Genomic DNA, 7,775 nt, shown 5'->3' with positions numbered 1-7,775 from the left:
GTTATTATTTATACATTCTCGAGGATTTATTGTAAAAAAGTCGCCTATTGCGAACAAAAACATGAGTACAAACACCGTTTTGTCGAAGTATAAGGGTCCTACGTAAATACTTTGAGTTATCCGAGGTTCGACACAACCAAAAATCATGAATAATGAATGAATAAACCGAGACCAAGCTTTTACTTCGAGACAAATGTTAGTTCGACAAAACGGTATTTGCTTTAGTAATTGTTTGTTCATAACACATTCGGGTGATAGGGAAGCCTAGTTGGTAAAGCTTTCGCTCGTCACGCCGAATACCCGGGTTCGATTCCCCATGTCGATACCATGCGTGAAGATGCCCCGGCAGTGATATTGCCGAAAGCTCATTTTCTGTCCCGAATATATTCATCGACCACATACCTTCATCGATCAAACATCGATGAAATACGTTTCATTACATAGCATATGTTTGTGAAAACATTGAAATTCCTTGCTTTAGGGGTGTACTTGCGTTTTGTGATGGGTGTCACCTTTTGGCGAACACCTGGTGTCATCACTATTTGATGGCGAACACCTGGTGTCATCATTATCATTATCTCATTATGTTCCGATCGGCAGCGCTGAGTCTCGGCATTTTCGAACTTAAAAAATGTTGACAATTGAATGACAAATTATTAGCTTAGCTTGCATTTTTATAGCAACTACCGCGAGGAACGAATGCCATACCTTTTGCTTTACTGTATTCCTCTATGATATTTTTGAACAAGTGTGAAAACAATGCTGTATAAGGCATTGCAAATGGACAATGGCTGCGTTTGAACGCACCGTTTGTCGAATATCAGGCCACCAACATTTTCCAATAACATTAAACAATTCATATACCGGATTTGCGTTTCTTTTTTTGAAGAGTGTATACATGAATGCAACCACTTCTCCTTTGTGTCAGCGGTTAAAGCATTTGTTCGGGTTTCATTCCAATAGAAAATGGTGTTGTCATTTATGACCGTCCCGTACTAAAATCGATAAATTTTGCTATCTCAACACTGTCAGTTTCATTATTCTGTAATAGATCATCGGTTAGCAGCAGCTGTTATCACTGAATAGGAGATTTAAATTTCATATTTCATAAATGATCTCGTCTCAGAATTGACCGTATTTGTTCGTAATGGTCCCTACTTTTTTGTAAAACTTTTCTTCGAAACGTTAAAATCTGTTTTCAGTACATGTTTAAAATCAAAGGCATCAGAAAGCTGCAAAAACGTAATGTGTTGTTGAACAAAACGCTCTAATAAACAACTTTAGATTTGGTGAAAGTTTATGTACAACTTATAATTTGAAGCAAGTTTATGTACAACTTATAACTTGAAGCAAGTTTATGTACAACTTTTAACTTGAAGCACGTTTATGTACAACTTTTAACTTGAAGCAAGTTTATGTACAGCGTTTAACTTGAAGCACGTTTATGTACAACGTTTAACTTGAAGCAAGTTTATGAACAACTTTTAACTTGAAGCACGTTTATGTACATCTTTTAACTTGAAGCACGTTTATGTACAACTTTAAAGTTTGATTTGATGAATATTAATGGTTCTGATAGGACACACGTTTATGTTTTTGAACAAATGTGGGAGATAAAGCAGACTATATACGTTCAACGTAAACAAATTGGAAAGTTTTCTTGCCGTGTCACCTGCACCACTGATGGTGAGACAGCAATGTTCCAAACGTAATAATTCTTAAAAGGTCATCATGCTTGGTATACACGCATCCAATTAGTATCCAAAAGCAATATAAAAACAATTAATATAGAATGTATGAGACGGTTCCTGGACCATGAGGCAGATGATGCAGTAAACCTTCCTCTCCAACCCTTCCCTGAATGGGAATAGTTGATATTGTCATGGCAGTAATGTATGGAGCGTGTTTACTGTCACCGCAGACGCGTACATTGATGGTCTGATTGCGTCTACGTGTGTAGAATACGTTGTAAGAGTGTCAGCTGGCCGATTCATATTTTGGAGATGATACAAGCTGTACTTACGTATTGTAAAATACTCAATAAATTGCGATTAAGCACAATCTTGTGTTTCATTGACTATTTCTATTGAGTATGTCCATCTTAAGATAGATTTCTTACTTGTCCATTCGCCAGATTAGGTCAAAACCTTGGCTCCAATTCATCGTGGATCGATCTCGATCTTTATATCAAAACAAAACGTGGTTACATATGTTTTAAAGCGTTTTTATTGCATAGCATTGTCGTGGAGCAAATGAACACCCGGCCAGACGGTAAACCTTTAATCCGGGTCCTCAGTTACCCTGGCAACTTGGGCGTCTGATACACAGTGGCACACTTTCAGGAATCAATTATACCTTTGAAGTGATCGTAAGGAACACAGGAAATATCCTAGACATGTTTGCGTGGGGGTAGAAGCTTAACGGATGGTCGATTACGTGGGAACAAATCTCGCTCGGAGCCAACTGTAAAGTCAGCCCGACTTGCCCGTTGCACCTTTGTGACCGTTCATTGGATAATCGGGGTGGGAGTGGCGAGGGAGGTCGGGGAGAGGCTGGGAGTTTTTTTAGAGGTGGTATACGTCTTCTGTCACTACATCTTCCTCTGAAAGGACATTTATGTATTAAATGCCCATTTTTTTATTCGGGACAGCCAATAAATCTGTTTTAAACATGACATTTTCTTTAATAAATCTGAGTTTAATAAGTCTAAGATACGTTAGTGCGGTCTTCAGGAACACCTCACGTTTTCCCTTCGTCCGACGGGTACTCGGGTATCAACACCCTAGTATTGGGCTGTTTGTGTCTGATAGAACCCCGGCAGTCGTGTCCGTGCCGTCTGGCAGGAGTGATATGTATATAATTGTTGTCACCGGTCTCAACGTCATCCAGTTACATTTAAATGCTGCTAATGAATGGAAACTCCAAAAGAAATCATATGATCAAGTAACAAACAAGCATATATAGTGAACGCGCCGTAGTGGCATAAATACCGCATACACGGCACACGGCATACACCACACTCCCAGCGGGATGTTGGCAAGGCGGTAAGCTTTCAATGATGGGAAATATTGCAGCCTGCATCCTCATCTTACATCCTCATGACGGCCTTGCAATGCTTACATTGGCAATTGTGAACTTATACAACTCGGCACCATACTGAACAAGAGCATTAATGATACAAGCTGCTTGTGACTATCCGTGATATATACTGCTCAAAAGAAGTTAAACACAGATTAACTATAGTAATACGAAAGAATCGGGTGTTCTTTAACTTCATTTGAGCAGTATACGTTTATAAAAGACAGTGAAACCTCGTTAATCCGGATCAGACCTTTCCCAGTTTTATCCTCCGGAATAAGAGATGTCCGGATTACCGATTCGTGATTACACAGTAATATTCCTCCATTCATAAAGGCGTTCATGACAGTGGTGGTCCAGAAAGTATGTTTCCAGATTAACGGAGTCGGGATAAACGAGGATTCACTATTTATGTTTGTTTTTATAGAAAGTGTGTTAGTCAGACACACATATAACTGTGCTTCGCAGTATGGAAATGGCTAAAAGGTTCTGTAGCTCACCGATGACTTATAGCTAAGTCCGTTCGATGACCTATTGCTGAGTACATTATACAATTGCCACTGGTGTACCAAAGCCATAGTCAAGATTCGGTCAATATTTATAGCGAAGATGTCATTTGAAATTCAGACGGGCAGCTGGTCTCATTAACATTCAGTTTTCATAAACTCTGATTTGGAATAGATATTACTAAAATGTATCCAATTCTAATGTCATTAAAATGTCAATTAAATGTCACGGCCTTCTAAACTGTAACCAGTAGGGAACGGATGATGACCGTACTCATATACTTAAGCAATGTGACACTTTTATATATCTAACTCAAACAAGTTGAAGAACAACCACCACTGACTGTGTGTTGCGATAGCCACCAGCCATGACAGATTAACTATATTCATAGGAAAGAAATAGGGTGTTCTTCACCTTCTTTGGGGCAGTATAGTTTGACTCCAGAGGAAATTTAGTGTTTTTGATTACTTCATTTGGATGTCAGTTGACTGCAGTAACATACGCCAATACTTTGCACACAGTTACTGACTACCATAAGACGGGGATCTGGACAATAGAACGATAAGCTAACAGACAGCAACGGACGGCTTTCTTCGCCATGTGATCATGCAGACCTTAGGCCAGGTGAGCTAAAAAGGGCTTCTGCGGGGACCTGGTGCTTGTGTGCATGAGGGACTTAGCACACTTAGGAACGTGTGCAGTCAGAAGAACAAAAAACAGTTATCTTGTTAAATGCAAAAGTGTCATTAACCTTATTGTTAAGCATGAAATGTGCCTGGCTACGAAGCTTGCTTGCTTCATCAAACATGCCAGCCCCCATAACAGTCATCAACACCTATTACTAAGGGATTTTGATGCAGGCTAGATATCTTCTCAGCTACAGTTGCAAAACCAGATATTTTAATTAAAACCTGAATATAAATTCTGAAACACACCTTTCTACAATGTAATGTTTGTCGCTGACAATTCAATTCTTGCAGGACTCTACGAGATCAACTGGCAGAACTTGGCTACACCATGTCAATGCAAGAAAAAATATATAAATTACATGTATCTCGTCAGCTCAGGTTATTCTTTAGCATTGAGCATCGTCTCTTTCATTCAAAAATATTACATGATATACGGCGAAAAGAATATGCCAACTCCGCAAACTTGAATGGAAGTTAAAAATACAATTCTTTCTTTTCTTCTTCTTTTAATGCCTGGTACTTCTAAAAGATGTTTTAGTTTTTAGTAATGATGAAATCCCCCCCCCACACACACACCCCATTTGACCCTACGATACATTACGACAACATTTATATGTAAGTGTAAAATTATCTATTTCTGAAGTCATATAATTATTAATTGTTAATATCATTATTGTTCAATTATTCAATTATCAATTATAATTATTTTAATTTTTAGTTTGTTGCCTATGATAATATTTGGATCCATTGCTCAACTGATTATAAATGGATTATATTGAATACATGTTACTGAGCGATGGCTTCAACACAAGAACTGGCTAGGGACCTACTTTCTGTTATTCAGATTGGCTGGCTGGGCTGGGCCTCGGTCGTACCATCTGGTACCGTGACGCTGGGAGTAGGACTTTGTATTTGACGTATTGGTGGAGTGAGTAACTATTAATTTAATTTGAATACATCAATTCATTCAGTAAAAAGGTGTTCACTTTGTATGTTCATTTAATAGTGATAAATTGGGCTTCTGTTGAAACCATTCTATTTAAAAGTAGCTGAAGAAAATATCAACATATAAAGTTAAACTCATGCACATTTATGCAAATATCTATTTACAATTGTTGTTTGGCAATTTATCCGTAATATGGAATAATATGCGTGCTTGAAACTATTGCACGAACATAAAAATAGTGGGTGATAGAATGAGCAGATTATTACGACCCTACTAGGTTAATTCAAGACGAAAATAACGGCCCCAAATGGGCTTCACACATTGTAACCCTACAGGGAATCGAACAAGGGCTGGCGTTACGAAGCCAACGCTGTACCCACTGGGCTACCCAAGCGTCTGCTGGTGTGGGGTAACACGGGAGAGTTTGGTCTGGTAGAGGCTTTCCTTCCAATAAGAACAAGGAAGTGGTGGTGCTATTGTCTTTTGTGGCAACAAGGGGTTACAGATACCATTCGATAATATGTAAAGCAACACTGTCTATCTCACCGCAGCTTTCAAATATAGGTCATCTGGTGACAGTCTTCATAAAGAATCTCTGGTCAACAAACGGAACGCTTGTGCGTATGATATGAGGATGGTATAATACATATATGTGATGGTATAATACAGATATATCATGAAATAACAACACATTCCCACTGTAAGTGTCTTAGAGGAAAAATATCAAGTTGGTCTTTTAATCTTATACTTTCGGCCACTCAAAACATGAAATCATCAAGTGAAGCCCTGTTCGTGAAGGTAAAAGGTTTAAGTATTTTCAGGTATCCAATTTTTGCTGACCTTATGAAAAGCTGGGTGCACTTTAAGTCAGTTGTTGGTCTAATTTTTGCTGTGATTCGTGATATTGTATCAGTGATAATATATACCTAATCATATCCCTATGGATAGAGTCAACGACTAAGAGCAATACTGTAAATTGCAATAGCTACCAAAACTGGCCCATCTTTTTGTACATGTACAAATGAAAAGCATTGCGACTGATGGATGCTACAATTGCCTTTCCCAAATGTGTTCCTAAACAGTGTTATTATTACTTTGTGAGCAAGCAAATATCGAGGCCTGTCCGGTGTCTTTTCTGCAAGATCAACTCGCCATAAATCCAATCTGTATATAATCCGATATTGTACTACGACACGACAACTCTCACGGTGAAGATCCGAGGACACCTCTACCGAGTCTCGTCAGATTACCTATAATCAGCCAATCAGCGTGGGAGCTTTTAAATTATCGGTACGAGTGAGCAAAGCATTTAGATCAGCATATTTGATTACTGTTTCTCGATGATACACTAAAACGACAAGTTCCGAATGTACAACATCTCGTTTCTGAGCGTCATTGCATCTACATCTAAAAAGAGTACTATCGAAGGAATATTTGTTCTGTATGGGAATTTAATTGTAAAATTCGAAATTTCCGAAACAATGTGGTAAAGTAACGAAGCCGAATCGTTTCAGTATGCTGACATTTGATTGGCCCAAGAACACATGCATCCTGCATTTTGACTGGATGGTCAAAGTTCGCTCATAGGTCACCTAACGTGACCCCTAATGGAGGTGTCGACAGATTTTCGATGAGAGGTGTCGTTTCGGAATTACAGATTACAGATCTCAAAGCCGAACCATCACAAAACAAATGTTATAAATCATAACTGCATTACCCAGAAATACTAGGAAAGTATAGGTGTTGCGAAATATAAGAAGATATTTTTTAACTTGATATGTAGTGGTAAATACACAACGCCAAGCAATTTCTGTCACCTCTGATCTCGAGAAAAAAATGTGTTGGGGGACAATTATTTGTCTCAAGCGAAAATCCTTTTCACGTTGAACAAAGGGTTAGTCTAAACAAACAGTGACGGGATGGGCTTTGGATGGATATAACATACAGTCACGTGACGGCTCTAGTTAACCGGGATAAAGAGCGTGTGGGATCAACGTCGGTTTGCGTGCAGGGTTACAAGGTATATAGAGAGTGTTGGATATAAAGTGGGATATAAAGAGTGTGGGATTAATAGCATATATAGCATGTTGGTTCAACCTTGAATAAAAAATATATATGTACATATAGGGTGTGGATTCAAGCTGGGATATATATAGCGCGTGGATATACAGGGTGTGGGTTCAAACTGGGATATATAGCGTGGGTGTTATAAATAACGTGTGATTAAGGTGTACCAAAATCAAATGTCAGATTTTACAAAGTGGTAAATCATTAGGGAAGATTATTGTTAGGGTACATGCGGCTAGTAACATAGCATTGTTCCTACCAGTGACACTATCAAGCCGGAGGTGCATGTCGGTGTCGGGGCTGCTTTGTGCAACACTGTTCAATCACGTCATGGGTCAGAAACAAACTGTATCGTCCTCAGGAGCTATCAGAACCTCACACAACCCCCGCCCTACATAACCCCAGCCCTCACATCTCCACAACCACATCTCAACATAACCCCCACCCCTCACATATTTACAACTACATCTCACAATAACCCCACCCGT

Source organism: Haliotis cracherodii, unplaced genomic scaffold, assembly GCF_022045235.1.
Source record: "Haliotis cracherodii isolate W230 unplaced genomic scaffold, xgHalCrac1.p SCAF_4, whole genome shotgun sequence".
In the NCBI taxonomy this organism is placed as follows: domain Eukaryota; kingdom Metazoa; phylum Mollusca; class Gastropoda; order Lepetellida; family Haliotidae; genus Haliotis; species Haliotis cracherodii.
This window is presented reverse-complemented; position numbering follows the sequence as displayed.